Source organism: Macaca mulatta, chromosome 2 (assembly GCF_049350105.2).
Source record: "Macaca mulatta isolate MMU2019108-1 chromosome 2, T2T-MMU8v2.0, whole genome shotgun sequence".
Lineage (NCBI taxonomy): Eukaryota > Metazoa > Chordata > Mammalia > Primates > Cercopithecidae > Macaca > Macaca mulatta.
Window position 1 is genome coordinate 76,845,001 of NC_133407.1, and position 25,179 is coordinate 76,870,179.

At 36.5% G+C, this 25,179-nt stretch overlaps 1 long non-coding RNA gene across 1 annotated transcript in view; it reads left to right on the forward strand.

Moving 5' to 3' along the window:
* Positions 1–23,614, forward strand: part of LOC144339518 (uncharacterized) — a 65,159-nt gene extending 41,545 nt beyond the window's left edge. Inside the window, exons 2-4 of the long non-coding RNA XR_013414548.1 lie at positions 877–939; positions 19,271–19,394; positions 23,553–23,614. This is a non-coding gene — a long non-coding RNA (uncharacterized LOC144339518). The remainder of the gene's footprint in view (positions 1–876; positions 940–19,270; positions 19,395–23,552) is intronic.
* The last annotated feature ends 1,565 nt before the right edge of the window (positions 23,615–25,179 follow it).

The window sequence follows — 25,179 nt, forward strand, 5'->3', positions numbered from 1 at the left end:
GTAAAAAATATATATAAATAAATTTGTGTTGTTTTATGCCAGTAATTTTGTGATATTTTGTTACAATGGCAATAGGAAATTAATATATCCAACAATGCAGATGAATCTCCAAAGCATCATGCTAAGTGAAAGAGAACTTGTTGCTGGATAAAATGAAATTGCGTGTTGTATTTTGCATATGCACATAGAAGTACTCATTCCAACAAAATCGAATCCAAGTTAAAAAGTAAAATATCCACCATATTTTTCCCCCCTCAACTACGATTATCCCTGCCTTCTACTTTTATTTTAAACTTCATTTCCAAAATTTATGTACCAATTTTTCATTCTGCAGTTAAATGTTGTATTGAATCTCGTAGTAAGAGAATGTCACCTATATTTGAGATTTATTTTATTCTCTTTCCCTCTTTCTGCTCAGACTTTACACCTTTAAACATCTTTCTTCTCTAGTAATTTTTTACCCCATTGGCCTAGTATGATTTTTCAGTTTGCTAATGCACAAAGAAAACCCATTGAGGTTTAAAACTATTATCTTAGTAATTTATTTTTTCTAAAAAATAAGAAACATATTTGTACTTAAACTATTTACTATAAGGATTGACACTGGTGCTTGTTCTTGGGCCATTTATCGGATAATCAAGCATCATGACCTTGGGGAACAAGCAAGGTAGCCTGCCAGAGTATTCCACAATCAAAAAGAGTTGATTTGCTTTCATCAGATTTTGCCCATTAAAGAGATTTATAGATTTCATAATCTTAAATAGCATAAAAAATTCCAATACTTAGTAATGAGATAGATCAAGACTATGACAGTCATCTGAACACACAGATGTTTGCTGGTAAAAATGAATCAAATTTTTTTTTTCTTTTTTTCAGTTCACAGACAAGATGCTAAATTACAAATGGGAATGTTTCCTACCTGCTTATATTTCTATTACAGTAAGTGTTTTATTTTGTTATATAATAACTAGAATATTTTTGCCAAAAAGTAAACACAATCAGTCTCTTCAAAGTAAAAGTGAAGTTTCGACAGTGAGTGCAAAAGTAACGATTTGTTGAAAAAAAGTTGTGTTATACAGAATTTCAAATACATAAGTCTAGAAACTTTTCTAATACTTTGTAATGTTTTGGAAAAAATTCAAGCATATCACTTATTAAAAGATACATAAAGTTAAATTTAAAAAGCACACAAACTAACCTTAGTTTTTGGGATTTCCTAAATTGTTTTAAAATAATCTAAAAGAAAATGTTAAGTGGGCTTTTAAAGTATATTACATAAAAATATTTAACCCATTACTGTGCAAGAACAACTGACTGAAATAAATGAGGATTTAAATTTCCTAGTAAAATATCTGTAGATATTTGTATAGTTATTGGTTGGGATTTAGAAAAAGTAGTGTGATCCTTTAAAGTTTCCCTCTTTATGAAGCTCTAAGATAGATTTTGTACATTTTCAAAGTATAAAAATAATTATGTAGAAATTTCTAAATTATCTTAAATGCCTAACAACAGCAACAAATCTAAAAGAATTTCAGGAAGACACTAATAATAATTAACACCTCTAGGTATCCTTAGTTTCTACTTTGGAAATATCACTTTGATGCTCTCAGTCTATTCTTTTATTACTATTTATGGTTTGTTTTTTTTTTTGTATTTATAAACCACACTATTACAAAGTTGTATATTACTTTAAAAACCCGTCAATATGCATGGCACTAAGCTAATATATGATGTAAATTTACACTAAATAATCTAGTTTTCTTATGAGATTTATGTGTAAATCTTGTATCTTTTTTATCCTAACAGTTCCTAGAGTGGACAGTTTAGAAAAATAGAAATATGTTTAGAAAAATAGAAAATTTTCTCCTGGGTGCAGTTGGTCATGCCTTGTAAACCCAACAGTTTGGGAGGCTGAGGTGGAAGATCATTTGAGTCCAGGAGTTCGAGACCAGCCTGAGCAACATACTGAGACCCCGTTTCTAAAAACAAAGCAAAACAAAACAACAAACAAAAGAATTAGCTGGGCATTGTGGCACACATCTGTAATCCCATCTACTTGGGAGGCTGAGGTGAGATGATTGCTTGAGCAGTGAGGTTGCAGTGAGCCGAGATTGCACCACTGCACTCCAGCCTGGGTGACAGAGCAAGACCTTGTCTCAAAAAGAATTTTTTTTAAAAAAAAGGAGAATAGAAGATATTGGAAAGCCGATTAGGATGAAAATACTTGTTTATATTTCTCCAATAATCCTCCCACCTTTTGGGGTATATTGTTTTTCTCTCAGTTATAAACTCTGCTGGGGAATCTTATACTGTTGAATTAATCTGTAGTATGTTTGTTTATAGGGAGTGGAAAAGACGTAGGCATTCAATCAGGGTTGTATCAATGTATTTTATGAAATGACTAGAGCTTAAAAAGAAGATTAGCCAATGATTTTCTGCTGAAAATAGGTAGAAATTTGTCTAATTCATACCAGATGACTTTATAGATAGTCTCTAACTCCTTGTTCTCAAACATTGACATTCTGTTTGTCTTGGTAACCAGCTCCTCTTTCTATTTGTGTTTAGTTTCAGTAATTGTGCTTGTATCTTCTTGTAAAACAAATCTCATTTGATTACTAGACCAAATCAGCCTATTTGTGTACAGAACCCCAAGGGACTAGAATTTAATCCCTTGAGTACTTAACATTCTTGTGAGTCAGGAGCAAAGCTAAAGTAAATTGATGATCAGAGGCACCAATGCCTAAATTCGTGGGTAGAGCTGACAGATACACTCTTCGTTCTATTAAAAGCTTGTAGACACATTTTTCCCCAATAACCTCCAAGAGGGAACACAATTTAAAATGCCAATAGAAGCATTTTGAACCATTAGAAAGAATGAATTTATGACCTATATTAATTCTTAAAAATCATAAATTTAAATGAATGATGCTCAGTTGGAATTTCTACTTCTTTGGCTTACTGTGATACAAAAAGACAGTATCATTGTCTCTATGGCCTCTTCACTGCACAGTCTCATTTGTGTGCTTTTGATTTTTCTTTCTCAAATTCTCCAGCTATTGTCTGTAACAGCACGAGTTGTCTTATTAGCAAATCTTCACTTGCAGTTTTATATTGTGCTTGGATTTTTCTGTAGGTCTACATTCATATTTATTCAATCTGTTTTCTCTCTCGAATTAGCAAAAAAGTCAGAACCATTGATGGCCCAATAGAAACAGCATTGTAGAGTTGGCATTTACTACCCATAAGGAAAGGAACCAAAGTAAACAGTGGCCATAAATTCAAATAGGCCAAAGTAAGCAAAAGCAAAGCCAGAATAAGCCAGTAAGAGGTAAAGTCAGGATAATAGGAAACCTATGTATGGGAAGAGCTAAAATAGATGAAAGGAGGTAAGTTTGGAAGCATTCCATGAGCTTACAGGCAATTAAGTCTGGAATAATTTTATGCTGTATCGATAACAATGTTTGATGTAATGAAACCAATTCAGGGAAGTTTAATATTTATTTTAAATTGGATTTCATAATACTCTTGAGAATTGCTTTTTAAAATCAGGTTGGAAGTCAAAGACGGTTCCTTTTGTTTACATATTTTTTAAATGATATACAATCATTAATATGTTAATATATAAGATGCTGTTACCTGCTTCAGCTATTTCCCAGAAGTACATACAGGTGTTTAGTGGTAGGGCTACTCCTCTTCACAGTTAATTGAATTGTAGTAGCTTTGTGCAATTCCAAATGCTCCTTTGTTCTCTTGGGATTGGTTTGCTGTGGCATTGCTAGGTGGATATAAAAATTGCCTCTTGTCTTTCCGATTTTAAATGTCTGTGGGCTTTCCCTTCCACCGTTTAGTAATTAATGTCTCAGGGTAGTGTTAACTGTAATTTCAAACCACAGGAATATATTGGTTAATGCCGTAAGGGCTGCATCCTTTTCCAGGTATCCTACCCAGAATTTGGATTTATGTGATTCTACTTTGAATTCCCGGATCTATACCTCAGTCCTGAATCTCCTGAACTAGATGTTCCTAGGACTCTGTATTTGGCTGGTAATTTGATTTTTATGATTACACCAGTTTAACTTTAGGACTGCCAACTGCTTTCCCAAGGGTCTCAGCTTGTCTGATTTTCTACGTATTAACAAGTATGATGGCAATGACAAATGGCTGAATTCCCAAATGAACTAGCAGAAGCAAAATTAAAGAGAAGTAGTGTTTCCATAGCTGGAGCTTTCATCCACACCCCGAACCCCACTTCTGCCTTCCCAGGTTTTCATTTTTCTCTGTAGTTCTTTGGTTACATCTTGCAGATAGGGTTTCTTTACTTTGGGGTAAAGTTGAGTATTGTCAGCATCGCATTCAAGTTTGCCCATTCAGGATCTTAGGAGGAAGCAGAAGAAAGCTGCTCTCCAACAGCACCTAAAAATTGATTCCAGTAGAGGACTGTGGCTTCTAGGTCATGCGATCACAGATGGGCTATTTACTGAATCTGAAAAGTCTGACTTATGTAAACATTCCTGTTGTAACAAGATAAGACTGCTGATATAAGAAGATGGATATGGGAGAACTTTTCAAGCAAATAAAAACCAGTATGCTTATCTGTCCCTAGAATATTTTTTTCTTTCTAAATTGTATTATTGAATAACATATTCCCCTAGGTTTCATGATTTTTCTACCTCTGCTTAAGTGACTGGTCATAATGTACCGATCTTTTTCTGGGGGCTAAATCAATAATCAGAGAACTGCATCTAGGATGTCACTGAAAAATTAGTAGAATGAGAATTTTAACACCTGAGTCCCAGTACCAATTTGTTAGAAACTCAATATAAGACCTTGGACAAGTCACCTGAGCTGTTTATGGGTCAGTTTTTTCACCTTTAAAATAGTGGTAATAAAGTTACTATCCTTAGGGTCAATTTGAGGGCTAACTTAGATAATACATATTAATCCTTTAGAATAGTTATTGACATATAGTATAATTATGTAAGTATTAGTTATAATAATAATATTGTAATGATTAATATCTACAGGACTATGTTTTCATATCTGTAAAATTAGGGATATACTTTAGATGAGAGTCTTACAAAAGCCTATATGACTCCATTAGTTTTCACATGGCTATAAAGATCTTCCCTGAGACTGGGTAACTTATAAAGAGAAGAGGTTTAATTGACTCACAGTTATGCATGGCTGGGGATGCCTCAGGAAAGTTACAATTATGGCGGAAGGGGAAGAAGGCATGTCTTACATGGTAGCAGGTGAGAGAGTGTGTAGAGGAGGAACTGTCAAACACTTATAAAACCATCAGATCTCATGAGAACTCACTCACTATCATGAAAACAGTATGTGGGAACTGCCCCCATGATCCAAAAATTTCCCACCAGGGCCTTTCCTTAACATATGGGGATTATGGAGATTACAATTCAAGATGAGATTTTGGTGAGGACATACAGCCAAACCATATCATTCCACCAGGCCCCTTCCCAATCTCACATTCTTTTTACATTTCAAAACCAATCATGCTTTCCCAACAGTCCCTCAAAGTCATAACTCATTCTAGCACTAACCCAAAAGTCCAAGTCCAAAGTTTCATCTGATATAAGGCAGGTCCATTCCACCTAGGAGCCCATAAAATCGAAAGCAAGAAAATTACTTCTTAGATACAATGGGAATACAGGCATTGGGAAAATGCTCCCATTCCAAATGGGAGAAACTGAACTGGCCAAAACAAAGGGACTACAGGTCCCAGGAGGTCTAAAATCTAGCAGAATAGTCATTAAATTTGAAAGCTCTGAAATAATCTCCTTTGACTCTATATCTCACATTCAGGGCACACTGATACAAGAGGTGGGCTTCCACGGCATGGGCAGCTCCATCCTTGTGACTTTGCAGGCCACACACCCCTTTCCCCACTGGCTGCTTTCATGTTCAGTGTTTAGTGTCCGTGGCTTTTCCAGGTGCACAATCCAAGCTGTTGGTGGATCTACCATTCTGGGGTCTGGTGGGTGGTAGCCCTCTTTTCACAGCTCCACTAGGCAGTGCCCCAGTGGGGACTCTGCGTGGGGGCTCAAACCCCACATTTCTCTTCCACACTGCCATAGCAGAGGCTCTCCATGAGGGCTCTCCCATTTCTGTAGATTTCTACCTGGATATCCAGACATTGCCATAAATTCTCTGAAATCTAGGCAGAGGTTTCCAAAGCATGATTCTTGATTTCTGTGCACCTCTAGGCTCAATACCACATGGAAGCCTCCAAGGCTTGGGGCTTGAACCTTCTGAAACAATGGCCCAAGCTGTACCTTGGACCATTTTAGCCATGGCTGGAGGTGGAGTGGCTGGGATGCAGGGTACCAAGTCCTGAGGCTGCACACAGCAGCAGGGCCCTGGGCCCAACCCATGAAACCATTTTTAACCCCTAGGCCTCTGGGCCTGTGATGGGAGGGGCTGCCATCAAGATCTCTGACATGCCCTAGAGACATTTTCCCTATTTTCCTGGTGATTAACATGTGGTTCCTCATTACTTATGTACATTTCAGAAGCTGGCTTCAATTTATTTTCTGAAAATGGGTTTTTCTTTTCTATCACATCATCACTCTGAAAATTTTCTAAACTTTTACCCTCTGCTTCCCTTTCAAACATAAGTTCCAATTTCTGAGCATCTCTTTCAAGTTAAAATTTCATAGATCTCTAGGGAAGGGTCTGTCTCTTTGCTAAAGAATACCAAGAATGACATTTACTACAGTTCCCAAGAAGTTCCTTATCGCCATCTGAAACCACCTCAGCCTGGACTTCATTGTCCACATCATTAACAGCATTTTGGTGAAAACTATTCAACAAGTCTCTAGGAATTTTCAAACTTTCCCACATCTGTCTTCTTCTGTGCCTTTCAAACTGTTCCAACCTCTCTCTGACTGTTACCCAGTTCCAAAGTAACTTCCACATTTGCAGGTTACCTTTACAGCAATGCCCCACTCCTGGTAACAATTTCCTGTGTTAATCTTTTTCCACACTGTTGTAAAGAACTTCCCTGAGACTGGGTAATTTATTTAAAAAGTAGATTCAATTGACTCACAGTTCCACATGGCTGGGGAAGCCTCAGGAAACTTATAATCATAGCAGAAGGGGAAGCAGGCACATTTTACATAGTGACAGGTGAGAGAGAGTGTGTGAAAGAGGAACTGTCAAACATTTATAAAACCGTCAGATCCCATGAGAACTCACTCACTACCATGAGAACAGCTTGGGGGAAACCATCCTTATGATCCACTTACCTCCTACCATGTCTCCTAGATATATAAATAATTTATGGAACAGAATCTGAGGAAAGGGCATGCTTAAGGTAAGTACAAATAAGGGCCTGTGGCTCATCTGCAGGTAGAAGTGGCTACTCAGTCTCACCAGTTGACTCTTGGTGTGAATGTAGTGCATTCTTATCAAATCTTTCTGATTTTTTTGAGAAAAACAGGTCAGAATTTTTATGTTAAATGTTCCAATTTCAAATTTTGAATTATTTTTAACATTAAACACTGTGCAGATCAGCTGGGCATGGTGGTTCACATCTGTAATCCCAGCACTTTGGGATGCCGAGGCGGGTGGATCACCTGACGTCAGGAGACCAGCCTGACGAATACGGTGAAACCTTATGTCTGTTAAAAATACAAAATTAACCAAGCATGGTGGCAGCCCTTGTAATCCCAGCTACTCGGGAGGCTAGGGCAGGAGAATCGCTTGAACCCAGGAGGCAGAGTTTGCAGTGAGCCAAGATCAGACCATTGCACTCCAGCCTTGATAACAAGAGCAAAATCCCATCTAAAAAGCAAGACAAAAAACAAAAACACCCATCACTCTACAGGTCAAACATTGCATGTTAGAGTAAATCAATAGCAAAATCCTTCCTAATTTTACATAACCACAGGTAAGAATCTTGTCATCTTTTTGATTTGTTTTCCACTGAATTGTTTCATTCTGACCAGTGAACAATTTTTGTGTAAACACTTGCCTAGCATTTGAAAAGCTGAAAATCAATCTAAAGATCATCTAAAGCTTATACAGATTTTTCCTACTCTTATCTGACAGAATCCTGACCCTATTGTGCCATCCCTGTTTAAAAGTTGACGCACTTTCACATTTTTTTCGTGTTTTTCTAGTTTTGTTTTGTTCTGCTTTTTAAAATTTTTTTTGAAGACACCTTTAATCAGAAGTCATCAGAAGGTTATTTTGAGTCATGAAAGATGTACCGATTAAACTCTAAGAAAAATCTTGCAAAAGTAGTTTCTTTCAATTAGTAAGGACAATGGAATTCAAAAACTTAATTTTTCTAATCACAGAGGTGAGACAAACATAAAAATCCTGGCAAATTCTACAAATAAAGTAAGATGAAAAAAATCTAAGGAGGAAGGCGGGAAGGTAGATAAAAATAAATTATTGCTTATTTTGAAGACCTCAAATATGTTGATTTATCAATGAATTCATCCACTTAATTTCATATTTATGGTATAAATTTTCATGATCTCTATTCTTCACTCAAGAGGCCTACATTTATAATTGTATTAGTTTGCTCTCATGCTGCTGATAAATATATACCTAAGACTGGGTAATTTATAAAGAAAAATATATCTTTTTAATTATACTTTAAGTTCTAGGGTACATGTGCACAACGTGCAGGTTCATGTGCCATGTTGGTGTGCTGCACCCATTAACTCGTCATTTACATTAGGTATATCTCCTAATGCTATTCCTTCCCCCTCCCCCCACATCATGACAGGCAACAGGATGTGATGTTCCCCTTCGTGTGTCCAAGTGTTCTCATTTTTCAATTCCCACCTATGAGTGAGAACATGCGGTGTTTGGTTTTTTGTCCTTGCAATAGTTTTTTGAAAATGATGGTTTCCAGCTGCATCCATGTCCCTACAAGGGTCATGAACTCATACTTTTTGATAGCTGCATCGTATTCCATGGTTTATATGTGCCACATTTTCTTAATCCAGTCTATCATTGATGGACATTTGGGTTGGTTCCAAGTCTTTGCTATTGTAAAAAGTGCTGCAATAAACACACGTGTGCATGTATCTTTATAGCAGCATGATTTATAATCCTTTGGGTATATACCCAGTAATGGGATGGCTGGGTCAAATGGTATTTCTAGTTCTAGATCCTTGAGGAATCACCACAGTGTCTTCCACAATGGTTGAACTAGTTTACAGTTCCACCAACAGTATAAAAGCATTCCTATTTCTCCACATCCTCTCCAGCACCTGTTGTTTCCTGACTTTTTAATGATCGCCATTCTAACTGGTGTGAGAAGGTGTCTTGTTGGGGTTTTGATTTGCATTTCTCTGATGGCCAGTGATGATGAGCATTTTTTCATGTGTCTGTTGGCTGCATAAATGTCTTCTTTTGAGAAGTGTCTGTTCATATCCTTTGCCCACTTTTTGATGTGGTTGTTTTTTTCTTGTAAATTTGTTTGAGTTCTTTGTAGATTCGGGATATTAGCTCTTTGTCAGATGAAAAAATTTCTCTCATTCTGTAGGTTGCCTTTTCACTCTGATGGTAGTTTCTTTTGCTGTGCAGAAGCTCTTTAGTTTAATTAGATCCCACTTGTCAATTTTGGCTTTTGTTGCCATTGCTTTTGGTAATTTAGACATGAAGTCCTTACCCATACCTATGTCCTGAATGGTATTGCCTAGGTTTTCTTATAGGGTATTTATGGTTTTAGGTCTAATATTTAAGTCTTTAATCCATCTTGAATTAATTTTTGTATAAGATGTCAGGAAGGGATCCAGTTTCAGCTTTCTACGTATGGCTAAACAGTTTTCCGAGCACCATTTATTAAATAGGGATTCCCTTCCCCATTTCTTGTTTTTGTCAGGTTTGTCAAAGATCAGATGGTTGTAGATGTGTGGTATTATTTCTGAGGTCTCTGTTCTGTTCCATTGGTCTATATCTCTGTTTTGGTACCAGTACCATGCTGTTTTGGTTGCTGTAGCTTTGTAGTATAGTTTGAAGCCAAGTAGCATGATGCCTCAAGCTTTGTTCTTTTGACTGAGGATTGACATGATTGTATATTTAGAAAACCTCATCGTCTCAGCCCAAAATCTCCTTAAGCTGATAAGCAACTTCAGCAAAGTCTTGGGATACAAAATCAATGTGCAAAAATCACAAGCATTCTTATACACCAGTAACAGACAGAGAACGAAATCATGAGTGAACTCATATTCACAATTGCTTCAAAGAGAATAAAATACCTAAGAATCCAACTTACAAGGGATGTGAAGGACCTCTTCAAGGAGAACTACAAACCACTGCTCAATGAAATAAAAGAAGACAGAAACAAATGGAAGAACATTCCATGCTCATGGATAGGAAGAAGCAGAATCGTGAAAATGGCCATACTGCCCAAAGTAATTTATAGATTCAATGCCATCCCCATCAAGCTACCAATGACTTTCTTCACAGACTTGGAAAAAAACTACTTTAACGTTCATATGGAACCAAAAAAGAGTCCGCATTGCCAAGTCAAGAAAAATAAATTTAGTGGACTCTCAGTTCCACATGTCTGGAGAGGCCTCATGGTCATGGTGGAAAATTAAAAAAACATGTCTTACATAGCAGCAGGCAAGAAGGGAATGAGGGTGAAGTGAAAGGGGTTTCTCCTTTTTTAACCATCTTATCTCATGAGACTTATTCACTATCATGAGAACAGTATGGAGGAAACCACCCCCATGTTTCTATTGTCTCCCACTGGGTCCCTCCTGCAACACATGAGAATTATGGGAGCTATGATTCGAGATGAGATTTGTGTGGGGACACAGCCAAAACATATCAGTAATTCAAGAAATTCCCACTACGTACTGCAAGTACTGTAAGTTCTTTTTGTCAGTCAAATACATCACCACATCAATTTTGATTATTGAGAATATAATTATTTAACTATAATGAGATACTGTTTCACCTAGGTCAGATGACTAACATTAAAAGTGTTGACATCAAATTTTGTATGTAGAATGTCTTTAAGTGTCATAAATTGTTGGTAGAAATTTAAATGAATTAAGTATTTTTCTGCTTTGTATTTCCTTTTAAACATATGTGTAAGTTATGACCTAGCAATTTCAGTCCTATTTATGTACCCAAGATAAATGTAAACATATGTGTACAAGAAGACAAGTACCAAAAGGTTCACAGAGGCTGTTCTTCATTATAGCCCCAAACTGGCAACAACCTAAAAGTCTGTCAACCGATAAAGAGATTTTTTTAAATGTCACCTATCTTTACAATGGAATACTATTCACTAATAAAAAGGAATGATTTAATATATAGTATGACCTGCAAGAATCTCAGAAACCTTATGTTAAATGAAAGAAGCCATTAACCAAAAACTGCATATTGCATGGTGCCTTTACATGAAGTTCAAGAAGAAGGAAAACATATCTGTAATAATAGAAGGGAGAAAAGTGGTTATGTAGGAGTGTGGAGGTTGACTGGAAGAGGGTTAGCCCTCTGGAATGACAAAAATTTTCTTTTTCTTCATTGGGATAGTGGTTTCACAGGTATGTACATTGGATTGTGCACAGGATCTATTCATTTAACTGTAGGTAAAATAAATTTGTGAATTTACAAACATTTGTCTTATATTTGCATGATAATTAGCAAAAATTTTTCTGTCGAATTTTTAATAAAGTCACCATATTATTGTAATGGTTAATTTTGTGTATCAGCTTAACTGAACCATAGGGGTGGTCATTCAGTTGGCCAAACATTATTCTGTACGTGTCTGCAAGGGTATTCCTGGATGAGATTAATATTTGAATGAGTAGACTGAGTAAAGTGGATTGCCTTCCCTAATTTGGGTGGGCCTCATCCAACCAACTGAAGACCTAATAAAACAAAATGGTTGAGTGAGAGGAAACTCCTCCTGCCTGATTGCTTTAGCTGGGACATTAATCTTTTCTGGCCTTTGAACTCAGACTCAGAATTTGGTCTTGTTTAATTGAATTTTGATCAGCTATACACCATTAATAGCATGAAAGAGATTGTATTTCATATCTTCATTTCAGGAAATTAGTTACTTAGTCTCATCCCCTGTCACTCACCCTGTGTTCTGGAGGCATTAGCTCACTTTTCAAGCTAATTTCCTCTGTATAACTCTCTTTTACCTTGCTTTAAGTATTTTATTCTTAGAATTAAGCCTCATTTATTTAATTAACGCTCAGCTACACAATTCTCAACATCATTTTCTTAACAATTATCATCAATAACTTCATCATTATCAGAGAGACAGTTCAGATAAGTGGTTAATAGCATAGACTTTGCATCCAAAATTATTAGCTGTTTGACCTTAGTTAAGCTCTTTGTATCTCAGTTTAAATCACTGTAGAAATAGCACCTATCACATATTGTTGTCAGCATAAGATGACTTAACAGATTTCAAATAACTAAAAAAGGAATTTGTCTGAACATAACAAACAAAGTGACATAATCATTATAAAAAACAAAACTCTGTATATTGATACATTGTCTTTAGTACCATCACTAAGCACGTGCATCTGTTACAGGCTTTCACGATTCTACGGGAAAAAAAGAAAAAGATAAAGAAGTAGCAAACATTGTTGATTTATAAAACTTAACATTCACACATAAACCACAAGATTAATTAAATTAATATTGTAAAAAGTATATTGCATATGAAGTAAAATATAAAGTGTTGAAAAACATCAATTTAGTATTACCTAAAATTTACACATTCTCTTAGAACCTAATAATTTAGATCAAAAAGAGATGTATCTAAAAATGTCAAATTTTTTGTTGTTATAAATCTAATTTGCCTGACAATTAGTATTCTTTCAGCTATCTTTTTTTTAAAAAAATATAAGAACTAAACAGTAGAGTAAAGATTAGTTAAATTAGGGAAGAGTAAAGTTTTTTTTCAGATCATTAGAACCAGAAATATGATTAAAATGAAGGAATAATTGTCTGATCTTGCCTGTGATGGCTGTTACCTTAATTTTAAACTTAAAAATACATGACTCAAAAATAATGTTGCTAATATCTTGGGCTGTATTTTCTTCCACTGTATTCACAAAACCATAATTTTGTTTTTACCTCTAACTTACTTTCCTCAGGAGGCTATCAATAGAATCCACTCTCTGGGCAAATTACTGAACTTGAGGAAAAAAAGACAAATAATTTTTTAAATAAAAAAATAGATTTCCTCTCTCATTAAAGTCCAATATCTTAAGCTGTGCAATACTCTGAGACTCTGTGCCCACCATACTCCCTTTTTTCTTTGCAATTTATTATCTCTCTCTTAAATGATTTCCATCAGCATGCAAATATTCCCTCTTTAAAAAATTAATTTCCTTTAACTTATATATCTTTGATCTGCTGCTGTATTTCTTAGTTCCCTTCAACAGAAAACTTTCTTAAATGTCATCTACTTTTGCTGTGCAGACACTCTTTAGTTGAATTAGATCCCATTTTTCTATTTTGGCTTTTGTTGCCATTGCTTTTGGTGTTTTTGTCATGAAGGCTTTGCCCATGCCTATGTGCTGAATGGTACACAAGAAGAGAAAACCAAACACTGCATGTTTTCACTCATAAGTGGGAGTTCAACAATGAGAACACATGGACACAGAGGGGGAACATCACACACTGGGGCCTGTCAGGGGTCGAGATCTAGGGGAGGGGTAGCATTAGGAGAAATACCGAATATAAATGACAAATTGATAGGTGCAGCAAACCAATATGATACATGTGACATATTGGCACTTATGTAACAAACCTGCCCATTGTGCACATATACCCCAGAACTTAAATTATAATTTTAAAAAAAGTCATCTATAGTCATTATTCTTATAATCGCAGATTCTTGCCCTTCCTTTTTACTCTTCCCCATGCTGTTTTCATTATTTTCCATTGGTCAGGCTAGGGTTGTAAGTGATCTCTAACAGCTGGGAAATTCAGCACTCATTCTAATAGGCTCACCTTACTAGCTATCTTAATGGAATCCAATACTGTTGACCTTACCTGATCTACTTTGTTAGTTGTAGCAGATTATATTTTCCAAAGATGACTGCACCAACATATTCCAACAAAGTAATATTGAGAGATGGGGATCTATGTTTCCTCCATTGATTGATGGATCTTTGTTTCCTTTCCTCAGCTTCTTTGGACCTTTTAAATTGCATTATCCCATAAAATGTGGTGGACTCAATGTTGTAGGGCCTATAAGACTAAGTAATGAAGGCTGATATGTACCCACCTGACTCTGTCTCGGGATCATACAACTCGGGAGCCTAAACAGATATGTAATAAGTACAGCTACCCTAAAGCCACCATTCTGGAGTGATTACATGGAAATACTACTTAGTGACAGAGAGGAGGATTTAGAAACTCCAGCTGGCCCAACTTCGAAGTGTGAATCTTCACAACACAGGCACCAGGCACTTGAGGAGAAGTTTCTATATGATTTCAGCCTGTTGCCTTCAAGTTATCCCATCTTACACTTAGAGCAGAGTAAAGTAAGAGCCTGGCTCAAATGCTGATTCACAGAAAAATATTTATTTTTAAATGACCTAAGTTTTGGAGTGTTTGTACTACAGAGTCATAGTAGTTAAAACACTTGTCTTGGCTTCTACAATAGTAGGCATTTTGGATAGCCCCTACTTCCACTGGTTTCCCCTTCTTGTTCTTTTCCACTGACTCCTATTTCTGTGCCCAGTCTTCTAATATTAGCATGTTTCAGGATCCTGGGCTACCCATTAGGTTCTACATCAATTATCTAAATTGCTTTATTTCATCATTACCCATGGCATTTACATGGGTAACAAAAGTTATCCCCTTCTACTCCACCACCCTGTACTTCTATCCCTGACATCTCCTCTTGAATCCTAGAATTCTAGGAACATAAACATAATGGCCTACTTAACATCTCCACTTGAATATTAAATAAAGAATTCAAACTTAACACATACAATGCCGAGCTCTTGATCTCATCTCCTTGTAAAACAGACTTAAAACTTGTTTCTTCCCTAGCCTTCTTCATTTCAGTGAATAGAATTACAATTCACACAGCTTCTCAAGTGCAAAATTTAGAAGTAATTTTTGATTACTCTCTTTCTCTCAATTGCTGCATCTAATTTATTTCCACTGATTGAACCTCTACAACATTATCTCCAATCTTGTCTCCGTTTCTATTTCTTCTCTCCATTCAAGTTGCCGTTATCTCTTTCCTAAACTTTGGCAATAGCCTCTTTAGTGATATCCTCAATTTCCATCTTGATACACATTAATCTATCTTCCACATAGAAACCAGAGGAATCTTTTACAACAAAAATCAGATCACATTACTAATCTAGCTCAAAGCCATCTGATGTCTTTTCATTTGAGCAAATTTTATTTTCCAAAGAAGACTTAAAGTCTCCCATCCTACATTTACTTCTGTGAATGTAACTTGATATCCCTACCACTGGAAGGTAGGAGTCTATGTCCCCTCCCTGTAAATATGGATGGCCCTATGATTCCAGTGGAAGTGACACTACAGGTAATGAAATTAGTTAAAGTCATACCTGATCCCCTTAGGACACTGTCTAACCCAGTCTCCATGTCTGAATAAATTCATGTAACCTATGGAGAGGCCCATATGGAGAAATCTGGCCCCTCCAGTTTCAGCTAAGTTTTCAGGCTATAGCCGGTATTAATTTGCCAGCCAAGAAAGTCAGCCATCTTGACAGGTGGAACAAAGGTGGGCTTTCCTCACCATACTTGGTCAAGTTGCAGAATTATAAGCAAAGGAAATTTTTATTTTTCTTCTAAGTCACTAGGTTTTGGGATTTTTTTTTAATCCAGTAACAGATAACTAATATAAATTTTGGTACTGGAAAGTGGGGTGTTGCTATATAGACTCTTAAACATGTAGCATTGGCTTTGAGATAGGCCATTGATGGAAGCCAGAAAAGCTTTGGAGAAGTGTTACCAGAAGCCTAAAGAATATTGAGAAAGCTGTTTCTGGCAGCTCAAGGAAAGTAGGAAAATGTGATTGGAAGATGTTTAGTAGCAATGGAAACTTTGACAACACTATTACCTCAAGTAACTGGCAAAATGGGAAATATAGCAATGAACATGACGATCAAACTAAGGAAATTTTCAAGCAGAAAATTGGAAGTGTCACCTGGATTCTTTTCACTGCCTATGATAAAATGTCAGAGAGAGAGGAATGAGCTAAAAATTAAGTCTTAAATATAAAATATTCAGAACTTTCTTAGCTGGAAAATAAATCAGTTTCTCTTTCTTACTCTTTCTAGATTGCAAATGAAGGACTAGCTTAAGGGAGAAAATCAATTATACTGTACAACTCACACTTAAGACCTCAGAGAGATCTAAGATGATTCTTTATATAATTTTTCAAACCACCCCTCTAAGGAGCATAACAATGTGTTTTAAGTGTCTCCCCCCATGATACAATAAGGCTTATAAGGATCTAAAGGATGGTGTCCCAAGGCAATCTCATGGCAAGGTCAAGAAAGAGAATGGCCTGTCTTGAAAAGATTTGTGGTTTTGGCTTTTGTCTGATGGAATGAATTGTACACAAATACACAGAAATCCCACAAATATTAAAATAATTGTATCAACTTATAAGAAGAAGGGAAAGAAACAGCACAAAATGGAATATTGCTAAGCCCCCTTTACAAGTAGGAAATAGGTGTAAAAAGGCCTAGGAAAATGGAAGGTGGACTCAGGGCAGAATGAGGAGATGTTGCAGTGCAGCAAAGAGCCATAGAGAACAATTTCCAGGGAGTAGGACTGAACTCTAATCAAAGAATTGGCAGCATGTGCCTGGCATTTCAGGATTGATATGGACCAGTGACTACTGTATTCCTTCCCATTCCCCACCCTTTTGTGTAGGAGTGTCTACAGCAGTTTTCCAATGCCTGTCCCACCACTTTATTTTGGGTATTTGGAGAACGAGAAAAAATATTTTTTTAGGTGAGATGTGTGACATGAATCACGTTGTAAAAAAGAGTGCCCATTGAGCTGTAATTGAGGAATTGCACTCAAGGGAAATTATTTTTTACCTAAATTGGATTAATATGATACGATTTTGAACTTTGAGGTTATGTAATTATGAAGTGAGACCTTTAGTCTTGGGGGAATGACTGTATTTTACATGTGAGAGGTATATAAATCACTGTGGCCTGAAGATAGACTGTGGCAGATTGTAGTTTTCAAAGATTTCCTGTCACATTTGTTTTTTATTCTTTATTTTTCTCTTTCTTTCTACTCTCTTTCCTCTCTACCTCTTCTTCCTTCCTTCCTTCTTTCCTTCCTTCCTTCCTTCCTTCCTTCCTTCCTTCCTTCCTTCCTTCTTTCCTTCTTTCCTGTCTTTCTTTCTGATGGGGTCTCACTCTGTTTCCTGGGCTGGAGTGCAGTGGCACATTCATAGCTCACTGTAGCTCAAACTTCTGAGTGCAAACAATCCTCCTACCTCAGCCTCTCAAGTAGCTTGGACCACAGGCATGCATCCACTCCTGGCTGATTTTTTAATTTTTATTTTTGTAGAGACGGGGTCTCACTTTGTTGCTCAGACTGATCTTGAATTCCCGGCTTCAAGAAATCCTGATGCCTCAGCCTCTAAAAGTACTGGGATTGCAGGTGTGAGCCACTAGGCCCAGCTACTTTCTTTTTCTTACAATATGACTTTGAAGGTGTTCCCATCAAGAGGTATTCCTTTCCCTTGAATATGGGCAAGGTTGTGATTATTAATGCTCTATGACTTTTGAGAGTAGGCCATGAAGCATTGTACTTTTTCCTTGTTCATTTAGGATGCTTGCTCTTAATACCTAGCAACTATGCTTGTACAATCCAAGAGACCTGTTGTGGGGAGGCTCACATGAAGAAGAATGTAGGTGCCTGGACTACAGCTTGATTGAGCTGTCATCTGATAACCCATAAGAACTTGATAGCCTTGTGAGTAAACCATCTTGAATCTTTCAGGGCCCAGTTGAAACACTTCAGCTGATGTTGCATGGATAATTGCAAATTTGTGAGCAAAATAAATTAATATAGTTTTTTGTTTTAATTAAACAATATTGTTTGAGACAAGATCTCACTTTGTCACCCAGGTGGGAGGGCAGCGGCACACTCACAGATCACTGTAGCTTCAAATTCCTAAGCACAGGAGTTCCTACCACCTCAGCCTCCCCACTAGCTGAGACCACAGCATGTACCACTGTGTCTGGCTAATTTTTTAATTTTTTTGTAGAAACGGAGTCTTGCTACATTGCCCAGGCTAGCCTCAAGTGATCCTCTTGCCTCAGTGTCCCAAATTGTTGGGATTACAAGTGTGAGGCACTGAACTCAGCCAAATATGGTTTTTTAAACTACTAAGTTTTGGACTGGTTTGCTTCCCAGCAATATATGATTCATAAAACACTGAATATAGAATAAAATTAACCTCTTATGTTGTCCTATTAGGCTCTGTGAGGTTTAGTTTCTACCAACACCCTAGAGTCATGTCATACCATTCTTCACTCTGCTTACTTTGTTTCACTGACTTTTCTCCTATTTTGTAAAACTAGCTAGTTCTTATCTTCAGGCATTGTCATTGTCACTCCGGGCTGAGAATATTGTTTGTCCAAATCTCATAATTCAGACTCAAAAATAGAGTGTCTGGCCACTCAACCTAAAGTAACCCACCACAAACTCTAGCCCATCTCCCTATTTATTTTCATCATAACTTTTATACCTATCTAATTTAAATTTTATCTATTTGTCTATCTAATCTAAATTTAATGTTTTTCACTCCTAGTACACACGCTCTGTTAAGACAAAAGTATTGTTCATCTTGTTTTCTTCCCTAACCCCGTTACCTAGAACAGTGCCTGTCATTTAGAAGGCACTCCACAAATATTTGCTGACTTAATGAACCCGTGGAAATAAATATTAATTCAGTTTTACATTACAGAGCAAAATAGAAATCCAAGATTTAATCCAGTTCATACTATAAAATAATATTTTCTTTGTAAAAATTAAATCCATTAAATTGACATAGAAAAATCTTTACCATCTCGTGACTTTATAAAAACATAGTTGTTTTCTATACCACTTGGATTATTTCTACAAATTCTGGTATGTGGTTTGTGTCAATAAACCATACAAAATAAAATTTTCAAATAAAACTTATATTTATTATTTGATCTTGTTCTATTTATATAAATCTTTTATTTTATGCAAAAAAAAAAAAACCCAAAATATGATTCTGCAACTTTCCATCTTTTTTTAGAGGCAGAGTCCTACTATTTCACCCAGGCTGGAGTGCAGTGGCACAATCATGGCTCACTTCAGGCTCAACTTCCTAGGCCCAAAAGATTCCCTCACCTCAACCTCCTGAGTAGCTGGGATTACAGGTATGCACCACCATGCCTGGGTAAGTTTTGTAATTTTTGTAGAGACAAAAATTGTCCAGGCTGGTCTGGAACTCCTGGACTCAACTAATCCTTCCACCTCAGCTTCCACCTCAGCCTCCCAAAGTATTGAAATTACAGGTGTGAGCCACCATGCTTGGCCAATTTTCACTCTTTATGTCAGGCTTTGAGTTTAGTGTTAAACTTAAAAAAAAAAAAAAATTCCAAACATGAAAAAAAAAGTACTGGTAGCAGTCAATAAAATAAAAGACTCCAATTTCTATGAGTTTGGAATGTGGATTCCTGGCATTATAGAGATACAGCTTTTTCATCTAATTAACGTATAAAATAGACAAATAGTTTCATTTCACTTTCTTGGAATTTACTCCTTTGCACCCTGAAGCCTAGGTAACAAAGCCAGTGCACAAAGATCATTAGAGTAACACTTTTCAACAAGTAGTAGTCCCAAAGTAAGTGAGAGGAATTTATTTAGTGATTTTCTCCCTGAAGAGGAGCAGTAGTCTGAAATCTCACTAGCATCTAATTCTGAACGAATCAAGAAATCTGTTTATGTCATAATCTAGTATTTGCAGCCTGCTTTGATTTTCCTCGGGATTTCCTCGGATATATTTTACTGAGAGAAGTGTGCAAAGTACTTCTGACTTGAGAAACATGAAAAGGAAGCCTCAGGCCATGAGACCAGCTTCTACTCTGAGTCATCCATTTGCCTGTTCTGAACAACCTCTACTATTGGCTCTTACACAAAGATCTCCCAAGAGTAGTTGTTGGTAGGCTATAATTGCCTATTATTTTTAACTCATTCCCTTACTCCTTTGATAAAAGTTGAGAGCTCAAGACTTTAATGGATTTAGCACTTAACGTCTTATTCTATTAACCTAATCATAATGCAATTTCACTTAAGCACAAACACAGCCATAGCAATCATGACTTAATTTTAATTCCTAACTCAGTGTAAGTAAGCCAGCTTATGCTTTTACTAACCAATTTCCAATGCATATAAATAATAACACATATTTAGCATATTACAGTGCTTAGCTCTGTTTGATGAGCAAAAGATTATGTATTTATCTTGACATTTCACAAGATTTTTCATTTATTTCTATACTGTTCCCTTAGGTTACTAGGTGCAGTCACTTTCCCTACCACCTGATTTCCACTATCTGCTGCTTATCTTTTTCTTTAGACCCTTGCTTCACCTTCTTCCTCTATTTGTGACAGCTCTTCAGGTGATTGGGCTTCCTCCACTTTCCTTACTTTCTTATCGTCTCATAGCATCTTCAATCATTCTCCACATATATTATTTGCCTTATGCCATACTATATTTGTAAAACACATAAAAGATTGCTAGTATTTTTATTTTATAGATAATGAAACTGAAGTATGAAAGATAAATGACTCACCAGAGGCTATGATTTGTGGGCCTTTTAGTGGGTTTAATAGGAAGAAAGCAAAGGTGAAATGCCAGAATAGTGAAGGTGGAGAAAGTTGAGATGAGTGATAGAGACCTAAGAAAGAGGAAATTAAATGGTCCAGGGCATTAAAGACCTTAAAATTGATGACTCTTCTGTCCTGATGACTTCAAAGTGCATTTCAATTTGAAATCTCTGTCACCTCATTGTGTGGAGACGAAAGAAAGAAAACATACAGAGCATTTGTCTCTTCCTGAAGTTTCTCCAATTCATAAAATCCCTGAGACACTAAGAGAAGAAAATACTGTGAACATGTGTAGTTTGCTGTCGGTTATTGCCATTTCTTTTCATGACTTCAAATACATTTTATAAATTCAATTCCATATATTATTTAACCTCATCTACCTGACATGATATTGTTCTGCTGACACAATCTGTTTATTACATATTAATCACATATTTTACTGGTTCCAAGTTATGTTTTTATTATACTTGCTTATTTGCAGGCAGGGGCTGGGGAAAGGGGCAATGACTTTCAATAGCATCATGATCTCTAGTATGATCATCTGCACGATGATATCATCAAAAGTAGACTTAAGAATCCTATTGGCTCCACTTGCTGTACATTTATCGGTTTCCTCTGGTTCTATCAGCCTTAAGGTTGGGTTCCTGTTCAATTTTCTCTTTCTTTCTTTCTTTCTTTCTTTCTTTCTTTCTTTCTTTCTTTCTTTCTTTCTTTCTTTCTTTCTTTCTTTCTCTCTTTCTTTCTCTCTTTCTTTCTCTCTTTCTTCCTCTCTTTCTTCCTCTCTTTCCTTCCTTCTTTCCTTCCTTCCTTCCTTCCTTCCTTCCTTCCTTCCTTCCTTCCTTCCTTCCTTCCTTCCTTCCTTCTTTCCTTCTTTCCTTCTTTCTTTCTTTCTTTCTTTCTTTCTTTCTTTCTTTCTTTCTTTCTTTCTTTCTTTCTTTCTTATTTCTTTCTCTATCTCTCTTTCTTTCTTTTTCTTTCTTGTTCCTTGCAGGGCCAATGTGTACAGTTGCAGAGTTTCTTAATAATGCAAATACAGGAGGTGTCCCTAGCATTCTGAAATACACACTCTTCAAAAATATATCTAATAACCCTGTGTCAGCTCCATATAACAGTTTTAATTAGGGCCCTTAGCAGAGCATACACTAATTACTGCAAAGAGAAAACAAAACTAAAATGAGTAATAAACAGAAAATTTATTTCATGAGTATCTACAGTGGGGCCAGTTCAAGGTGTGTTATAAATGTTGTGAACTCCAAAGTGGATAGTAAAGAGCCAGCCCCAGTCTCAATGAGCTTACATTTTTGCATGGGTAGGGAGAGATAATAATCAAATCAAATCAAATCAAATAAGATGTTGAAAAGTAATAAATGCTGTGAAGGAAAATAAAATAGTATAATATAGAATAAAGAGAAACGGACACAGTTTTAGGGAAAAAATGTTATGGCTATATAAGCAGAAAAGCAGATACTCTGATAAGAGGATATGTAAACTGAAATCTAAATGAAGTGAATTAAGTGAGCCTGCCATGTAAGGAATAGGATTTTGGGACAGGGGAATAGCAAGTGGAAATATCCTGAGACAACAGTGTGCTGAGAGTGCTTAAGAAATAGCACTTCTTAAGCTAAATAGCTTAAGAAATGATGACACAGAGGAAACTAGAGATAAGACCGTGTTCAAACATTCTTATAAGCCATAATAAGAATTTCATTCAACGTGTGATAGGAAAGCACTGAAAGATTTTAAGCAAGAGTGACACTATCTGATTTGCCATTTAGAAGTCACTGAGGAAACAGAAATTCTATAATTGCTGGTATGTTCAGAATAGACTGAGAGATACAATAGAGGAAGCAATGAGGCAAGTTAGGAGGCTATAGAAGTTGTCCAGGTTAGAAATGATGGTGTGACTTCAATGGTGGTGGAGGTAGAGAGAAGGGTGAAATAAGAACATATGCTTAAGGTAGCTCTTGTCACCTTTACTCTGACTGCTATTCGCTGAGGGATTATTTATGAGGTAGGAGAGAAAGATGGATGAAATGTGATTGCAAGGTTCTAACCCTGAGCAACTAGATGAATGGTGATGCCATTTTCTATGATGGGTAACAATGGAAGACAAGAAAGTTTGAGGGCAGAGGATAATAGGAATCAAGAGATTATGTCTGGAGATGTTGAGTTGAGTTTGAAGTGCTTACCATACATTTAATTAGAGGTAACTGTGGTTTGTTACAGGAAAGAGGTACTTTTGCAATGTGCACGTGGTCACTTATCTGCTGACTCAACTTGCTGATGTGAGGAAGCAACTAACTCTCACAAATTGAAGTAGTGTGAAAGAGAAGGCAAATATCTAGTAGTAGAGACTATTTTCACTGTTTGAATTATTATGGATAGACTGACAGTGAGGATATTATTAAAATATGTGACAAGGAATTCCAGTCATAATTAAAGTATATATTTCTCCAGAAATGATAACAGATACCTTTGCACGGAGTTCCCATTGGTCCTGAAACCTGAAAGGTGCTGGCAGTTCCTTTAAGAGGCTATAGAATATGATCTGCTGTAGTTTTGCTGAGCTTGTTAAAAATAGCCCTAGGCCAGACACATGCCATCCTTCAGAATTAAGTAGATCCCTCAGCACCTGCTTCCTGTACCCTGTCTTCTGTTATCATGTGCTTTCTCAGATACCGATGGGTTCTTGGCTTTTGCTTCTAGGTATGATCGTGATCTCTTCCCAGGAAAAAGGTAATGATCCTGGAACAAGATATATCTGCCGGGTATATATTTATTATCTTAGGATTGAGCTTACATTACTAATAATAGCTCTCTTAACTTGAGTCCACACCCTGTGCTAAGCTCTTGCAAATCTCATTCCAGATTTTATCTCATTTAATCCTGGCAACAGTGGCACAAGGCCAAACCTGGTATTATTCTCATTTTGTATTTAGAGAAATATAATTGTAAATAAATTAAGTAAATTGTGCAAGGCCTCGCAGTAAGTTGTAGAACAATAAAGACGAAACAGGTGCCATCTCCCTCTAATGGCTGACCACTTACTATATTAAATTGCTCTCATGAGCATGGGAGAATCTTGGGGAAATGAATATACAGACTGCTGGAGGTATGTGACTGGTTACTTTGAAACTGAAGTCTACTGTGGTCCCAAGAATTTTTGAAATCTTGAAAGACAGTAGAACTTCCAATAACTCTTGAGATGTTTCAGAGAAAATATCAGGTTTCTGTTTTAAAATAGGCACTATTCACAATAGCAAAGACTTGGAATCAACCCAAATGTCCATCAGTGACAGACTGGATTAAGAAAATGTGGCGCATATACACCATGGAATACTATGCAGCCATAAAAAAGATGAATTTGTGTCCTTTGTAGGGACATGGATGCAGCTGGAAACCATCATTCTCAGCAAACAGTCGCAAGAACAGAAAACCAAACACCGCATGTTCTCACTCATAGGTGGGAATCGAACAATGAGATCACTTGGACTTGGGAAGGGGAACATCACACACTGGGGCCTATCAAGGGGAGGGGGAAGCGGGGAGGGATTGCATTGGGAGTTATACCTGATGTAAATGACAAGTTGATGGTTGCTGACGAGTTGATGGGTGCAGCACGCCAACATGGCACAGGTATACATTTGTAACAAACCTGCACGTTATCCACATGTACCCTAGAACTTAAAGTATAATAAAAAAAAATGCATTTTTAAGACAGGCTCTTTTATTCTAGAAAAATCTCTTGAATGAGATATATAACTAAACAAATAAAAAGCAGACTCCAATATCAGAAAAGCGATTACAGACCCTTCATTATACGAAGTAAAAATACTCTATATAGTAATAGAAAATCTGGTCACTGTGGTACTTCTCTGCAACCAGACATCTGATTTTTGTTGTTTTTATTAGAATGAGACTTGGCTGTTCTGAAAAACTACAGCGTGTTCTGTGGAGAACTGTGAGTACTTCTGATGGAAAAATGAGAGGCTGAATGCCAAAAGGCAAAGGAACTGTTTCCTAAGAGTCGTAAGACCCTAAAGAACTTATCCCTCTTTTGGTGATCTAGGGGATAAAGAAGTGGAATGGAAATGGAGAGGAATAGCTGGAACAAAAAAGCAAAGAGGTATCATCTATCATTAAGATAGAGCGTTTGTAAGCATGTGTGTACCAAAAAAAAAAAAAAAAAAAAAAAACATCAGGAAAGTATTACTCAGCACCTACCTGCTGGGCTTGCCTTCTAAACTGCACTGAACTTGTTTAACACACAGTCCTTGCCCTCTTAGAACTTAAAATCTAGCAAAGAAATATCTCACTGAACAATAAGGGGTGT